The sequence below is a fragment of the Podarcis melisellensis genome (assembly GCF_964234715.1).
Source record: "Podarcis melisellensis genome assembly, chromosome: 7".
NCBI lineage: Eukaryota > Metazoa > Chordata > Lepidosauria > Squamata > Lacertidae > Podarcis > Podarcis melisellensis.
In genome coordinates, this window is record NC_138539.1 from 73,089,796 (window position 1) to 73,108,020 (window position 18,225).

General features: G+C 42.2%; 1 long non-coding RNA gene across 1 annotated transcript in view; it reads right to left on the bottom strand.

Annotated features, from left to right (window-relative positions):
• Nucleotides 1–17,943, bottom strand: part of LOC309373874 — a 39,548-nt gene extending 21,605 nt beyond the window's left edge. The window contains exon 1 of the long non-coding RNA XR_014170261.1: nt 17,851–17,943. This is a non-coding gene — a long non-coding RNA (uncharacterized lncRNA). The remainder of the gene's footprint in view (nt 1–17,850) is intronic.
• Between the last annotated feature and the right edge of the window lie 282 nt (nt 17,944–18,225).

Sequence of the window (18,225 nt, forward strand, 5' to 3'; positions counted from 1 at the left end):
ATATATGTCTGAGCCATAAAACTGAGCCATTGTGACCACATTTTTAACCCCTTGGGCACATCAGATATTCACACAGCTAGCGAGAAGAGTGACGGATAGCTGCTGCTGTTTGAGTTTCAGATCTCAGAGAATTCCCACTTCCCCAGCCATAAGCCACTCAGCTGTACGGTATAATGCAACATACATTCATAAAGCACCTTCCGCGGAGAGCATCTGAAGGTACACGTACAGGAGAATAAATCACAAAACTAAATAGGACTGTCTGAAACGCTCCAGAGAACAAAAATGTCTTCAAACAGGGATATCGAAGTGGCAGGGAATTCAACAGCCTCAGGCAAAAGGCGGGTGGGGGGAATGACAAGCCACTTCTAGTCTGTATTTAGAAGCTGTTATAAATCAGCACAAGAGGAATACGCAGGTTACAAGCAGAGGGAGACAACATTTAGTTCAAGGCCGGGGACGTGTAAATTATTATGAGATGGAGGCGTACACATTTAAAAATCACTTCAGCATGATGGGAAACTCAGGCAGTGTTTGAAAAGGCTAGAGAAATATGATGACAGTCTTAAAAAGGTAAAGGTAAAGGTACCCCTGCCCGTACGGGCCAGTCTTGACAGACTCTGGGGTTGTGCGCCCATCTCACTCAAGAGGCCAGGGGCCAGCGCTGTCCAGAGACACTTCCGGGTCACGTGGCCAGCGTGACAAAGCTGCATCTGGCGAGCCAGAGCTGCACACGGAAACGCCGTTTACCTTCCCGCTGGTAAGCGGTCCCTATTTATCTACTTGCACCCGGAGGTGCTTTCGAACTGCTAGGTTGGCAGGCGCTGGGACCGAAAGACGGGAGCGCACCCCGCCGCAGGGATTCGAACCGCCGACCTTTCGATCGGCAAGTCCTAGGCGCTGAGGCTTTAACCCACAGCGCCACCTGCGTCCCGCGATGACAGTCTTGCATGCCACCAAATAACCTTGCCACACGATTCTGTCATTGTGGTTTGGTAGTGTTGTTATCCCTCCCCACCCCACCCCGTTCCATTTCTGGTTTACTCCTGCAAAATGTCAAGTAACCTCAAAACCGTTTCAGTTCAATGTCTCATGCCCTGTAGAAATGCATATAAGAATACTTTTGAAGTCATCGGTTTCCAGTTGAGGTCAGGGATTAACAATGTCCCTTTGACTGCAGGTTAGTTGAGATAAGGGTATTCTAGGAATCTGCTTTCAGTTTCCACATAAAGGAATTTGAACTCCTTTTAAAGCTTCAGTCATAAAATTCTTGTCAGGTAGTATGTTGGATCCATTATTCAAAGTGCCTGTTTAATACCTGGATAAAATAAAAATAAAAAGGGCCTGATGCTTCAGGTTAGTAGAGGTAATGGTAAAGGACCCCTGGAGGGTTAAGTCCCATCAAATGGTGTTTCCATGCACTCTGGTTTCCATCACGGTGTCCCGTTGTGCCATAAGTGGTTTAGTCATGCTGGCCACATGACCTGGAAAGCTGTCTGTGCACAAACACTGGCCTGAAAGCAAGCTGAGCACAGCAACCTCAAAGTCACCTTTGACTGGACTTAAGCATCCAGGAGTCCTTTACCTTTACCTTCAGGCCAGTAGACCCATCTGGTCCAGTGTCCTGTTCTCACAGTGGCCAGCTAGATTCCTATGGGAAACCTGCAAACAGGACTCAAGCACAAGAGCACTCTCCCCTCCTGTAGTTTCTAGCAACTGGTTTTCAAATGCACATTCCAAAGGAGACAGCATGGCCACTAGGCCTAGTAGCCTTTATAGCCACATTCTCCTTGAATTTCTTTAATCCTCTTTTAAAGCCATCCATATTGATGGCCATCACTGCTTCCCATAGGAGGGAATTCCATCATTTTACTATGTGCTGTGTGAAATAAATACTTTCTTTTAACTGTATTTTTTTAAAAAATGATTTTTATGAGGTTTAAGAACGCCAACACCAACCAACAAAAACATCAACTCTTATTACATATATCCTACTTTATGCTCCATAGAGCCGTTGACTTCCGTCTTTCCCTTCCACAAGTTTTCCTATTCCAATCCATAATTCACAGTTTCTTTAATTAAAAAATTACACCATGACATAAGATTTACTTCAATCCTGCCAACATTTTCATATTTGTACAATTCTCACTTATATAAACCATAAATTTACCCCATTCTTTTTGGGTGCTTCGTCTCGTCCTGATTGCGAATTCTGTGTGTCAATTTAGCCATTTCAGCATATTCGACCAGCCTTATCTGCCATTCTCTTATCGTCGGCATCTCCTGTAGCTAATGGAATCTTTTAACTGTATTTAATCTTCCAACATTAATCTTCACTGGATGTCCATGAGGGAGAAAAACTTTTCTCTACCTACTTTCTCTGTGTCATGCGTCATTTTATAAAATTCTATCATGTCACCTCTTACTCACTTTTTCTCTAAACTCAAAACTAAAAGCCCCCAAATGCTGCAACCTTTCGCCAGAGGAGTTGCTCCAGCCCCTTGATCATTTTGCTTGCTTGCCTTTGTTCAGTGAGACAATCAGAATGACAGTGTTAAGAACTTAATTCGTTCTTGAGGTCCGTTCTCAGGTTAAGAACTTAATTCGTTCTTGAGGTCCGTTCTTAACCTGAAACTGTTCTTAACCTGAGGTACCACTTTAGCTAATGGGGCCTCCCACTGCCACCGCACCGCCACCATGCGATTTCTGTTCTTATCCTGAAGCAAAGTTCTTAACCCGAGGTACTATTTCTGGATTAGCAGAGTCTGTAACCTGAAGTGTCTGTAACATGAAGCATGTGTAAACTGAGGTACCACTGTATACAATATTCTAGGCGAGAGGTGGTGAATTGAAGAAGGTTGACAGAATATAAAATGTTGTATTTATGCGGGTATGTTTCTTTTTTGTTTTTCCCCCCTCTCTCTCTCTCCCCCCATTATTTTCCTTTTATTATTTTGCTCTTTTTAGATATTAGCTTTGTTTGGTTTTTATTCTATTACATGCCCCGTTCTGTGTCCCATAAGCGCGGAATGCCTTTGCCCAGCAGCTATGTGGCCCATAGATTGTTGCAAAATAGTGGGCAAGGTTTTGCCCAGTATCCTCTCTGTGCAATGGGCTCATGGGAAAAAGCTGTCCCATGAGCCCTTGCAAAGGGGAGGAGAAAACCTATATAAGACTGCTTCCCCTGGAGGTCAGAGCCATTTTGCTTTGAGAGCTTCCCACCCACCCATAGTCTAGAGCCTTCACTGAACACTGTGCTATGGGCCTTTCTTAATGAATGACCTTTTACTTATTGTCCACCTGGTGGGAATGTTCAGGGATGCAGGAAAGGATATATTGTCTGATTATATCCTTATCCAACTTGTGTTAACAAGTTCCACAATTTTAGCAGAGTAACATTCCCTTCTTTTAGACTTGCAGAGGATGTGTTTGCTCAGGCTCGCTAAAGCCTCCATAATAACTGTTCTGGTATTTTCCCCTTATTCCCTCATAAAAGATAAGACACAACACAGTCTTCTACAAAAGCATAAGAGTTTACTCACATTCTGTACATAATCGGATCCCAGAAGGCAGACTTAGCTTAGAAAAGTAACATACACTTGGAAACTATTCCATAAGAAGAAAGTCCCTTTGTCCTCTCTTGGCTGGAAGCCAAGAGGGCATCTTTGGCTAAGCAGATGTTGTTTCTTTGATGCACGTGGTGAAAGAGATGGAGATGGCTGCCCTGCCCTGTGCTTTTGTCATTACCTGCACAGGTGAGGCCACACCCACCTCTAGTCACATGCAGAGGAAGTCTGTCCCAGCCCAGAAGGAAACAGGAAGTTTACCTGCTGGCTGGACAAACATTCCTCCCCATGTGCAAACATGTCAACTCTAGGAATGTTGTACTTGACTGCTCTTGTGTTTCATATCCCACATATCTCTCACTTTTTACTTCATCCCTGTTTTGAATACAGAAGAAACTGTCTTGAAAGAAGACATCAGTTTTGTGAAGTTTTAGTGGACTGTTTCTGGGATGTCCTTCCCTTTGAGAAGAACTGCTGCCTGCTGGAGTCCCATTTCTAATATATTTGAGTCACTGTCAGAGCATATAGGCCAGAGAGATATCATCTTTCATATCAGCATCTGACATTTTACAGCTTTTGCTAGTTCACCCTGAAAGGCACTAGGAGACAACGGGGTTTGCTTTTTATTAATACAAGATGTCACCAGTGGAACAAGCCACCAGATATAGCACTGACTGAATGCCAAATCAACTACAGAAAACCCACACAAGAGAGGCAGCCTTCTCTCACACACACTTTCTGTGTTTATTACTGCCATTATTCACCACTTCATTCAGATAAGTTATCTAAACATTGCAGAAGCAGTCCAATATGTATATCCTTGGAGACCTTTCTGAGAAATGCTCTTGAGGTGACCAGTAGATTTATTACTGAACATGTGGTTTAAGAATGCTATTTCAGGTTTCAGTGGCAAGCGACAGGAAAAGAAACAGTGGAAGATACAGTGGAAAGATCCACAGGATGGTTCAAAGATTTGTTCTGCATCGGTTGAAGATTGAATTTTAGCAATGCAGTGTAATTGTCAGGGAACTGCCATCGGAAGGACAGGAGGTGGAAGGGCTCACAGAGGTTAGGAGAGACTTAGCAGCAGAAGAGGGAACCAGCAGGGGGAGAGAAGGAGCTCCGAGGGAAAGTGAGTCGGAGGGATGGCTCAGAGACACTTCCAGCGAAAACAGTGGGGAGGTTTCAGGACCTCCTATAGGGACACCCACTCCTCGCCGGAAACTGTCGCGCCGAGAGTCCAGAAGACGCGTTTCCGTTAAGGAGCTTTTATGTTGGAAGAGATTCCATAAACGTCCACTGTCGGATTCTGCCAGCGACTGACGGAGCCATGCTTAAGGGGCTCCGTTATAGACAGAAGTTTGCTGACTTGCCCAAACTCTGAGGGACTAAGCTTTTACGCACAAGCAGCTCATCATCCCATCACAGTAATTTCATAGCATTTGTGGAAATTTATTATTCTTTTATGCCTCAGAATGACCGTAGGTGGCAAAAGATTGGGTTCTAAACCACAGAGGGATCATCTTAGTGAAATGCGGGATTTAATTTTCCTATAAATAGTAAGTGTTGCTCAGGAATCATCACATGTGGAGTAGGACAAGACCTGCCAAGGAAAAGAAAGAATTTATTTATGTATGCTACAACAGTGGCAAGAGTCTTGATTGCACAAGGATGGAAGAATGAGGAAACCCAGACAAAAGAACAGTGGCAAGAGAAATTGAACTATGTAGAACTAGCGAAATTGACATGCAAATTACGAGACAAGGACAACTGTGACTTTAAAGAAGAATGGGAACCTTTTACAAATTATTTAAAAAGACAACAAAATGAATTGGACTCCTTGGCAAGTTTTGAACAAACATACACAAATTTATTGAGGGTTAACATAGTAGATAGATAATATAAGGATGTATACAATTTTATAATATGCAGAAGTTAACATTGGTTGAGAAATCAGAGAGAGGAGTCATAGGGGGAAGGAGGGAGGGTTTGTTGGGGAGGTGGGGGGAATAATGAAGATGATTTGTTTGGATAATTTGTTATGTTGAAACTGTTAATAAAAATTTATATAAAAAAAGGAATCATCACATGTGGTAGTGTATCAATGTTACATAAATGGTACCCCTGACATGAGGACCAAGGTCTTAGTAGTATTGTCTCATGTGCAAGTAACTTCTTCATCAGTTCCAGATTCCTAATGGGAATCTGATGAGAGACAGAAGACACTCATAGCACAGATTGCATATAAAAATGTGCAGGTTGCAGAACCCATCAAAGAATTTTGCCTAGCTTTCTATTATTATTCAGCTTTGTGTATTTATTATTAACTTTGCTTCTCTCAAAAATATTTGGATGTGTCAACCTCCAAATGTGAAATACGAACCTCCAAATGAATCTCAGCATTTTGGTGTAGGCTCACTGTGATGGCTACTTTAGTTAAGCTCAATCATACTGTCAGGGAACTGCCATCAGAGAGAGAGATGGGGAAAAGGCTCCAGGAGAATAGGAGAGACCCTACAGCAGAAGCAGGAACCAGCAGGGGGAGCGCAGGAGTTCCAGCGGAAGGGGAATCGGAGGGAAGGCTCTGGGATACTTCTAGTGAGAATAGTGCAGAGGTATCAAGACCCCTGTTAGCAACTCCCACCCCTCGCCGGAAACTGTCACGCAGAGAGTCACGAAGGCGCATGTCCGTCAAACAGCTTTTATGTTGGAGTAAATTCCGTAGACGCCCACTGTCAGATTCTACCAGCGACTGACGGAGCCATGCTTTGGGGGCTCCGTTAGTGCCTGGGTTTGGTTGACCAGCCAAACCCCAGAGGGATTAAGCTTTTACGCACAAGCAGCTCATTATCCCATCACACATACTATGCCCACAAAAGCAGGTGTTAGTAGGAGGGACTCAGAGTCAGAAGTCTGTGCTGAGGGGGATTAAATTTACAGGACATAATTCATCACAGAAGGAAAATGGCCCTGTCACATAAAATACCATAAAGTTCCATAGTGACCCTGAAAAACATAGCAGCATTATTCCTAAGTGACTCAAAACTCTCTTTGCAAGTCAGTGCAATATTATTAGTCTCATCAGAGGTCATAAATGACAAGCCAGGTGAAAATTTAAAGGCCTTAATTGCATACAAAGTTGGTACATCCTGACAGGTAGTACTATGCTATAAATATGATTAGTATACTTAAATACACCTGTAACATTAATTTTAGGATTATGTGTCCCTTTTTTTATTTCTCGCTGTCCCTCTCTAATTACAAAAGCTAAACCAAACCTGATAGCATCTTATGTACTTGAGTGGAAGACGGTCCATCCATGTGAGCAAAGCAGTGCTGAATGGATATAGCAATACTTAAATTGATTTCTTTTATATTCTAGTAAGAATCAAGATTCATGGTCCTTCAAAAAATTGCACTGACCTCCTTTTTATATGAGTTTAGCTTTACCTCTTCACTCTTCACTGGCACCTCATGGAAAATCAATTGTGGTGTACAACACTGTCTCAGAAATCCAATGATTTGGAATATATTGCTTTATTTATATTGTTTATTTGTTTATTGGCAAGATGATGTTCCAGCACCTCACAAGCGAGCGGCTCATAACTTTATTGGGCTTTCCCTACAATTCTGGAGATATGAACCCTACCAATACACAAGGAACTTGATAAGACAGACTCAATTCTGCACCCACTGAAATTCTAATGTACACTGTGAGTGAGGCAGAATAACAGACTTATTTTACAGGGGATGGATACTTTCAACGTATTGGATGACAGGTTTCAGCAGACCGCTAGTTCTGAGACTTGGAGTGCACAGCAAAGTCTCAGAGTGCATGCTATGTGTCTAACACCTTTGCAAGTCCTTTGTGGAAATAAAACCTAGCTCTTCTTGCCTTAAGAAACCCCCTGGCCATTTGAGATGTGTGATTAAAAACCTTCTGGAAAGAACTGTCATAAAGTTTACCAGAAACAATAAACAAGCATGCTGTTATTAAGATAAAATCTGCTACATAAAAACAATCACTCAGACAGCTTTTGAGGTTTACTATTGCTTTCTTGATGGATCGTTAAGCTAGCATAGCCCATCCACAAGTCATTGAAACTAAAATTAATTATTTTGCAATACGTGCATCAATACTTTTGATATTGAACTTTCTTCAATCATATGTGAAGAATCAGCTTGGAATGTCAGTGAAAATTCACACTATCCTTGGGGGTAACCAGACTCTAAGGTAGACCTATTCATTAAGACATCACATCTGCTGAAGTGGTGAATGCTGACTTGATGTCACCAGTTTTAAATGAATTGTTTTGAGTTGGCACGCGAGAGTGGGCTATATGCCAAGACCGTCCTATACCTTGGCTCTTTCTAATACCTGGATCCAGCAAGTTTTGACATATTGGCCAGTCAAGCTTCCTGGTGAGGCAAGAGTGATGTGTCATTAAGGGGAACAAAGGGAAGGGGCTCTATGCGGGAAGGCAAAGGGGTGGGCACTTATGGATAGTTAGAAGAACAAAGCAAGAGTTGAGAACAGAGGGTTTCAAGTGATGGGAGCTAGAAGAAAATCATCAAGCTGGTAGGCGAGAGATAGAGAGAGAGAAAAAACAATGTTTGATTTCTGTTTGAATCCCGGGCCTCAACAATGGAGGAAGCAACTCTTGGGGTGTTAATGCTGTGAACCCCTTCATCATAAGCTCAGGTTGCACATATGTGTAAATAAACCATATATCATAAATACACCACAATCTGCTGTACCTCATTCAAAAGCAAACATGAACCCTTGGTTAGCCTGGAATCTTGGGGATTGGGATGGCTTGCAACAGTATAAAAGAAGATTAGAATAATTCATGGAGAATAGGCTATCATCGGTTTTGTGCAGGCATAGGCAAACTCCGGCCCTCTAAATGTTTGGGACTACAATTCTCATCATCCCTAGTTAATAGGACCAGTGGTCAGGGATGATGGGAATTGTAGTCCCAAACATCTGGAGGGCTGGAGTTTGCCTATGCTTGGTTTTGTGTCATGATGACTCTTAATATCAGTTTCTGAGGAGCAACAGCAGGAGAGGGCTATTGTCCTCCTGTGCTGCTTGTGTGCTTCCAATAAGCATTTGGCTGACCTCTGTGAGAAACAGAATCCTAGACTAGATAGGTCTTTGGTCTGATCCAGTAAAGTTCTTCTTAGCATCTTAAAGCTGCCTTGCAGAACTTGCAACCCAAATGCTGAATGCACCACACCGCCAGGCATGACTTTCTTGCCTACCTGAAAATTGCAAAAAGAAGGGTTGCCAAACACTGGTGCACGAGCTGGAGCCAGCAACACAGCCCCACTCCCTGCACATCATATGGAATCCCACATGAAGGCATTTGCACAAAAGCCAAAGTGAATTTTCTGGGTATGTCTCCAACAGAGACATTTGGGATGTTGGCAAAAGCAGACTTGAAGTATCATGCCCATACATTGTGTGTGTGTAAATGGGGATAAAGGTAAAGGGACCCCTGACCATTAGGTCCAGTCGTGACCGACTCTGGGGTTGTGGCGCTCATCTCGCTTTATTGGCCGAGGAAGCCGGCATACAGCTTCCGGGTCACATGGCCAGCATGACTAAGCTGCTTCTGGTGAACCAGAGCAGCGTATGGAAACGCCGTTTACCTTCCCGCCGGAGTGGTACCTATTTATCTACTTGCACTTTGACGTGCTTTTGAACTGCTAGGTTGGCAGGAGCAGGGTCCGAGCAACGAAAGCTCACCCCGTCGTGGAGATTCGACCCGCCGGCCTTCTGATTGGCAAGTCCTAGACTCTGTGGTTTAACCCACAGCGCCACCCGCATCCCTGTAAATGGGGATACATGTGTGCCTACATGCATGTGTTAAACAAGCCTGCCCAATTTGTAACCAAAAAGTAACCCGTGTATGACACACTCAATAAATCTGTTCTTGTTGCATTTTTCAAGCCACAAAAATCGGTAGTGGCACAGTCCCAACCATTTGGTAGGCTTTAAAACATGGCTGCTGGGCTGTTTTCTGCTTAGTAGGTCTGTTGATAAGGACTTCTAACTTATTTAAGCTTGTAGCTAACTGCAGCTAGGGAAATGAAGACTCCTGTGTTTCTATTTATGCACAAAGGAGGAAATAAATCAGTTTTACAATATCTGGATAGAACAAAGTTAAGACAGAGAATTGATTAAGTCAGGTATTAACTTATGTCTGTGCATAGAAAGTAAAAGAGGGGGGAATAATGTCACTTTGGCTATGCTCTTATTTATTTTATTTTTGCTGGAATGTTATCAAACCAGCAGAATTTTTAAAAAGGTCAAGATCGTGACTGGATGCTTCACTGCATCCCTTTCCACATGGACATGCCATTTTGCTGAAAATATCAGGCACATAGATCAAGGCTTCACCAAAGTGAGTTGCTTGAACTAATAGGAAAATCCCATCTTAAATGAGTTTGAGGGTTACTGCAGCATAGGTTAATTGTTTTGTTACCCATAAAAAGGCCAAAAAGCATGAAGTCTACTCAAACAATGCTACCAGCAGCGCTGAACTACCCAGTGGGAGTACTCTGAGTAGAAGAAATAGCAGAGAAAATCTAAATGACTATGTAAAGCTCCTTTGTTTATATGCTAGGGTCTCATTAATTTTGTACATGTTGAGTGTTTTCCATGTTAGGGTCTAACCTCAGTCACTCCTATTCAGTTAAGAAAATCAGTGTATGTAAGTATACCGTATTTTTTGCTCTATACAACACACTTTTCCCCTCCTAAAAAGTAAGGGGAAATGTGTGTGTCTTATGGAGCGAATGCAGGCTGCGCAGCTATCCCAGAAGCTGCACAGCAATCCCTCTTGCTGTTCTGGCTTCTGGGATTCAGAATATTTTTTTTAATTGTTTTCCTCCTCCAAAAATTAGGTGAGTCTTATGGTGTAGTGCGACTTATAGAGCAAAAAATACGGGACTTCTATGGACAGTTTACTTGCAGGACTGGGATATGTAGTCATTAATCTGTTGCACATCCAAATGTACATGGGAAGATGCATCTAAGTGCCAAAGTTGTTTATCTCTGGACTTTGTTGGAAGGAACGGCCAGGTATAAATTTAATAAACACATAATGCAGTAATGCAATTATTATTTTTAATTGTTAGACTTACCGTTGTTCATTTGATGCTGTGAACCAGTTTGGGAACATTTTTATGGGAAATAAATTGATGATATTTTCGGACAAATCCACTTAGAACTAAATTTAAAATATAATACCAATACCCTGAATTTGGCAAAGAGAGAGAGAGAGAGATTTTTCTCCATGGAAGTATACACTGCTTGCATAACCCCAACAACTCCAAAGCAGTTTACAAAAAGTTAAAACCATAAAAAATTACAACCCTATTTTAAAACATACAAAAGTTAAAATACTAAAACAGATTAAAAGTAGCCCAGAGCTAGAACCTCTACAATACTAGCTGCAGATATAAATATATTTGGTGTGTGAATTACATCACATAGAAAAGGAAATAAAAGTTAGGGAACAATTGTACATTTGTACATTCCTTCTGATTTATGCTATGCTGTTGTTGCAAAAGTAATGACATTTCCGTAAGAAATGCTCCACATTTGAACATTGTTTGTTTGTTTGTTTCTATCACATTGCTTGGGGGAAATATTTTTTCTATTAAAATCATCAGGGAGCTAAGGTACACCAAAGTGGTTCACTGACAAAGCTGCATACATTACAGTACAATGATATTTAAATTCTATTGTTTTTCGCTGTTTGTTTCTGCAATCCTCAGACGCCTTATAAATAGGCTTATAAACAGGCAACTTGCATAGCCCCTGAATCATATTACTCTGTTGGCTTCTTGGCTAGTGGTTTTTTGAGATGTAGCAGACCCTCCAAGTATCCCTATTTTCCAGAGACATCCCTGATTTAGAGAAGCCATCCCAGTTTCTGATTTGATCCTGGAATGTCCCACTTTTCCTTAGAATGTCCCTATTTTCATTGGAGAAATGTTGGAGAATATGGAGTTACCCAATCCCTGAACCATCTGAAGGATGTTGTTGTTATTTTTTAATGCTTGATGTTTTATTATGTTTTTTATGTATGTTGGAAGCTGCCCAGAGTGCTGGGGCAACCTAATAAGATGTATGGGGTATAAATAGTAAAATTATCATTATGGAAGGGGGCAACCCTATTTTCATCAGAGAAATGTTGAAGGGTATGATGTAGGGTTGTGTTCTATGAATTTGAACAAGTTCCTTTTAACTACAATGAATAAGACTTGAAAAGAATATAAATTTATTATTCTACACTGAATTATGCACCTACAGTTAAGCACATGTTAATGCCTTTTTAAAAAAGGGAGGAGGGGAGCCCTTGATGAATGCGAAAAAGGGAGTTTTGTTCATCTGAAAAGTCTTGTTTTTTTTATAAAGAAGAATGTATTAATTCAGAACAGCACTTAACATGCTTATTTCAAGCTGAACATGAAGCAGAATTTTTCTCTCTCAGATAGACCATTCACAGATTAATCACTCTGACTTTCAGATGGGCATCACATATTCATACAAAATGAGACTAGCTGACAGAAGGCTAGCATAGCTTGCGACCCATTGAGCCAAGCACAGATTATCAGATAGGCAGTTGTCCAACCAAGAGCTTGGCAGCCTCCCCACCCCAAATCCAGTCTTATTTTTCTATTTCTCAACAGACAGCAAAAAATAATAATGCTAGGCCTATGAAGTCTGCTGCTGTGGCTGACTGCGCTACTTCATCTTGGCAGGTCACATATTTTGCAGACGTGATCTACAGTAATGTTTTTATTGGCTGAGGATACCACTAAAATTGTTCAGTTGTGTGGTGTGCAAACATGCTTGTTGCAAATCCATGATTGCCTGTGTGATAGCCCTGTAAGATCTTAGCTCACCAGACACAAACATGCTGTGTGAAGAGACCCAGATCTGTCAACAGGAACAGACCCTCCAAGTGTCCCTATTTTCCAGGGACATCCCTGATTTAGAGAAGCCGTCCTGGTTTCTGATTTGATCCTGGAATGCCCCACTTTTCCTTAGAATGTCCCTATTTTCATTGGAGAAATGTTGGAGGGCATGCAATTATATGATACACACACACATACATATATACTTCTATGACAAACTATCCAAGTGGTTTCAGCATACGCAGAGAGAGGGAGGGAGAGGGAGAGGGAGAGGGAGAGAGAGAGAGAGAGAGAGAGCGCACTGCAGTCAAGAAAGCTCAAGGTATAAGCCTGACAGAATTGCTGATTAGCAAAAAGGATACCTGGATGGAGTGCAATGAACTTTGCCTCTTCTTTCCCCTGCAGTTAATGATCCTCAGCCAGGGGTGGCCCATCCTATTTAGCCACCTAAGGCAAAAAGGGAAGGTGCCACCTGCTGCCCCCACTGTACCCCACACCCCCAGCAGTCAGGATCGCTCCCCCTTCTTGCTTGTCCACCTGCTTGTCCTCCATGCCCCTGTCTCTTGTGTTTCTACCACCTGAGACGGGTGCTTCACTCTTGCCTGAGCCATTGCTCTGTTCACTCTTGGGGGATCCTGGTTTGCAGTAGCAGATGTGAAGCTTCCTGAGGATGGTTCATTCCACTTATTAATAATAGCATCACACCCATAATTACAAGGTGTGACCGGAGAGTTCAGTGAATGGTCACAGAAATCGCAGAACGAGAAATATTCAAACATTCAATCGGCATCAGAAATGGTCACAATTGTGCATGGAGATGAATCTGTCACTTGAAAGACGGTGTATGAGTAGTTTAAGTGTTTCCGTGAAGGGCGGCAAACCATCGAAGATGACCCTTGGTCTGGTAGACCGTCAATGACCGTCAAGTCGCAAATGTTGACAGAGTTCGTGAGTTATTGATGCAGAATTCGCATTTGTCCATCTGAATGAGGGCGGAATAATTGCATATTCCGCATGAAATTGCTACTGAGGTTACTGAGTTGTCCCACCCTCCATATTCTCCTGATCTGGCCCCACCAGATTTCTTTTTTTCCCCAAAACTGAAATCTGCACTGAAAGGGCACAGATTTTCCAACATTCCACACGTTCAAGCTGCTGTGACAAGGGAACTGAAAGCAGTACGAAAAAAGGACTTCTCTGGAAGTTTCCAACAGTTCTACGAATGTTGTCAATGGTGCATTGTATCAGAGGAGGGCCTACTTTGAAGACTTGTAATGTATATAGGTTTGAATATTTCTCACTGTCTGATTTCTGTGACCATTCACCCAACTTTCTGGTCACACCTTGTAGGAATAGCTATACACGCATGGCATGATGGTCCATATATTTTTGGTACGCCTTGAAGGCTTAATGCATCTCTGCTCACAGTGATGCATGGCATGCCACTAGGGCATCCCTGTCAGTGGAGAACAGGCCCCCTGCTCTCAGGGACACTAAATATTGACTTTTATTCTTCTGGAAAATTATCTTCAAATGCAGTTCTTATTTCCCCCGCTTTGCACAAATGTCATCCATTAGGGACACCATGGGGGTGGGGGTTAATCATTCCCCTTGCCCCTGCTGATCCCAATGTATGTAATCAAATTTATGTTTTAAACTGAGCATCTCAGTTGTGCATCAGACTTCAGTCATATAAAGCATTGACTTCAAAGGTAATCTGGGGTTTGGAAGGAAGCTTTCACATCCAAACACCTCCAAATTTATCCTCACCATTTCTGTGGGGTGACTTGTTGGCTCAGCCCCAGTTATTTATACAACTTTGCAACCAATTAAAACACCAAAGATCACTGGGGCAATTCAGACTTCTTCCCTTTAGTTATTCTTATCAGTTTTGTCAGGGATGCACTTTACAAAATAAGATTATTAACCAGATCTTAATACTCTGCTCTTAAATATAAATGTATTCCTCCAAGCTCCTGTCAAAAATGCATTTCTTCCCCACTCCCCCAGCATTAATAAGACCAAGGCAAGAACAAGATAAACAATATAATGACTCATCTGGATTTCATTTCTACTACAGTAAACATTAATCTCACAGCCCTCTGCATAAATCAATACAGAATGATGATGAGGCTTCCTATCGCAATCATACTTCTCAAGTTATTACTGAGCAAAGTTTTATTGGGGAAATTGAATTTTCAAGTGGAGAAGAAATTTTTGTTCCTTGTAGTTATATCTAAGAATGATATGAGTGTCCAACAGCTCAATTGTTATTGCAATACGTAGCTCATAGCTAACTGTGTAGGTACTCTAGTTCAAAGTCTTCGTCTATCATTATAATGTCAATGGCTGAAGTCAATATTTCACATTCCAAGTAAGGCTTGGAATAATGTTATTGGACTCCAGGTCATTGTGGAACAAGAAAATACAGAATGAAGATACCATTATCACAAATACTTCTTCTCAAGAGTCAGGACATATCCAGTTAGAAGCTTTCATTTTTCACTAAAGCACTGACTAAGAAATTGCCATTGCCATGAGGCACAGGACTTTGCCCATATATTATTTGACTGTATCAGAATTTTTGTTAGGTATGATGTCTTCTGTTAGCTATGATGTCTAGAAGATTGCTGGGAATGAATGTGTTACAGCAGGGCCATTTTGAACCATTAAACAAAGAACTGAAGATATACGCACGTGTAACTCTGCATCTGGAGCACAAGCATCTCCACATATGGTAGAGGAGAGATAAATGGGATTGGCCTGGGATGCTCAAAATAAGAATTGGAAGAGAAAGTGAACCCACTTGTACTTTCTTTTCCTTGCCTCAAATCCAGCTCTCTTGCTTAGAACACCCAACCGCATTGAGAACATATTCATTTGATTAAGCCATTTAATCCAGCATTCTGTTCCTTCAAGCCAGAGATAAACCAGCAGCCAAAGGATATATCCAAGTTCTCATTATAGTTCTCCAATTCATTTGCTGAAGCAAAATGGCATGCTGTCATTCTGCCTACTCTATGCTTTGATCAGCAATTGAAGGAATAAAAGGGTTCCTTACATCTACAACCCTTCAGGGCAAAGACAGGCAGTCCATAACCCTCAGCCTACTTTCATGCAGCCCTTTCCCTAATTTGAAAAGCCCTCTGAAAGTGAAAAGTTCAGACTTCTGGCTAGAAGGATCTCCACCCTGCAAAGAGTGGGAAAGAAGAGAGATAAATGATGGGAACTGGTACAAAAAGAGAGAAAATAGGTGCCCCCACTTACTTCTGGTTCTGGTGCTGCCAGATATTGATATTGTATAGTTTGAAGCAACTGGATGCATAAAAACTGAGTCCTTTTGGGGAAAAAACATCACTAAGGTCCATAACTTTAATTCAAAAGTTTACTTGCAGAACAAAAGCATCAAAGATACATCCATAGAATGCCTTGCACTGTCCAGCACAGGCCCAGCATCTTAGAAATAAACATAGCCTCTCTCTCTGTGTGTGTCCCAGGTTTCATTGCCTGCATTCCAGCCCCTTTAACCTGGAGCTGTTTATCTGGAGAGCTTCATTTACATCCTTACTCCATGGAGTTTTGGGGAAAACAAAACTAGCCAAACAGACCTATAAGCAAAGGTCTCTCTATTCATATATCCTCCATTTCTCCTGGAACTGTTTTCTCTCCCATCAGGAGAGTCTTTCACATGTCTGTTACTCCACAGAATCTGAAAGAACAAAAGACTCTAACCACCACATTTCCAAGATGGCAAATTTGCAACTCAAGACCCTCATCTCATGACCAAAGGTTACACCAAGTTGAGAGTAGAAAGCAGTTCTACAACAGTTCATCATTAAGTCATTTAGGAGCTTAAAGTCCCACATTATGCTGCAATGGAATTTCCCCATATTAAACCATCATCAGTAAGCACACACATTTTCCATTGTTCTGACAATTAAACCAATTATACTTAACAAGTCTAGTCAGGCACTGGCTTAGGGCTCACTGGATCAACCTGCCACTCATTCAATCACCTGTCCACCAGATACAGCTTCCATTTGCCATGGCAGCCACCTAGCCAAACACTTCCACTTCCCTGCTGCCTCACCTGAAGCCTAGTTTCTGAGATAGTTTTGTGGGTCTTTCCCCCCCTCAGGCATCCTGCGTGAGGTGATCAGAAAAAATGCCTGCTATTTGCCACAATGTTTAGAAAAGACCTAAATTCTTTTTTTTAAATTCTTTTTTTAAGAAATGAAGTTTTGAAAATTTTTCAAACTGTCCACTGCAAACAGCAGGAGTGGCTCAAACATTACCAGAGACCAGGAGACTGGTGCTGCCACTGGAATTTTAAAAGGTAGGAAGACAGGAGGAAGAGCATGTTGGCTGGGGAGGGAAGAGGAGGGTGGTGGTGGGACTGAGACTGAGCAGGAGTCAACATTGCAGTGTTAAGCATAGAACCTGAAAGCCACCTTAAGGCTCATCACTGTGGCAGTGCCGTGAGTTTCCACACTGATAACAACTCTGTAGAGCTAGGTAGGCCACCCAGTGATTTTCTGTAATGTCTCTGTGAAGTCTGATATTATGCAATGTGTGAACACACATTTCCTAGAGTGATTCAAAAAGAGAAGGGAACTCAAATCATTTTAGATTGATAAAAAATTATGGAAACTAACAATGTCATATTGAACAATTAATAATTAAGCTGTTGCGTTGTCCTTGCATCTTTAAAGGTAAAGGTACCCCTGCCCGTACGGGCCAGTCTTGCCAGACTCTAGGGTTGTGCGCTCATCTCACTCTAGAGGCCGGGAGTCAGCGCTGTCCGCAGACACTTCTGGGTCACGTGGCCAGCGTGACAAGCTGCATCTGGCGAGCCAGTGCAGCACACGGAACGCCGTTTACCTTTGCGCTAGTAAGTGGTCCCTATTTATCTACTTGCACCCAGGGGTGCTTTCGAACTGCTAGGTTGGCAGGCGCTGGGACCGAGCGACGGGAGCGCACCCCGCCGCAGGGATTCGAACCGCCAACCTTTCAATCGGCAAGTCCTAGGCACTGAGGCTTTTACCCACAGTGCCACCCGCGTCCCCCCCCCCTTGCATCTTTAGATTTTGACAAATAGTTTCTCTGGCAATTACTAGACCTGTAATATATAGGGTATATAGACGAGCTGCACTTGATAAATATTGACTTTCATCAGCATAATTCAGAAGTTACCATTTCATTCAAAGAAACATAAGTATAGGGAATTAAATAGACAATTATCCTCAGAGCTCCTCATTAAAAATGCACAAGTAGAGAAATACAGAGGAATGTTTAGCCACTGACACACTTTAACATTCAAAGCCTTTCAAAATCAAGATTGCTTGCTTACCGTCACTGTGGATGGCAGTATAGCAGCTGGTCATTGTGGAAACCCTTGGCCTGTTCCTCATTCTGCTCTAAGGTGTCATTCAGTATTATCAGATGTTCTCTGTAAAACGTTGTGGAAAAGTGGAAAAGTCAAGAAAATATTCAGTAGCTTGGGACCTGTATCCTGGTTTTTCTCAAGCTTTGCATTTCCCCTGTCTGAAAAGCTTGAACCCAGGATCTACAGCTATGAATGTGGTGCCAAAATGGTGTCTAACCCTTCATTAGAGTGTCTAACCATTCACCAGTCATCTGACTTCCGGGTTTTCCGTGTTCAGCTTCTGAAATGTTCAGCAGCAGAGATGCTCAAAAGCCAAGGTTCCCTTGTACTTGTGTAGAT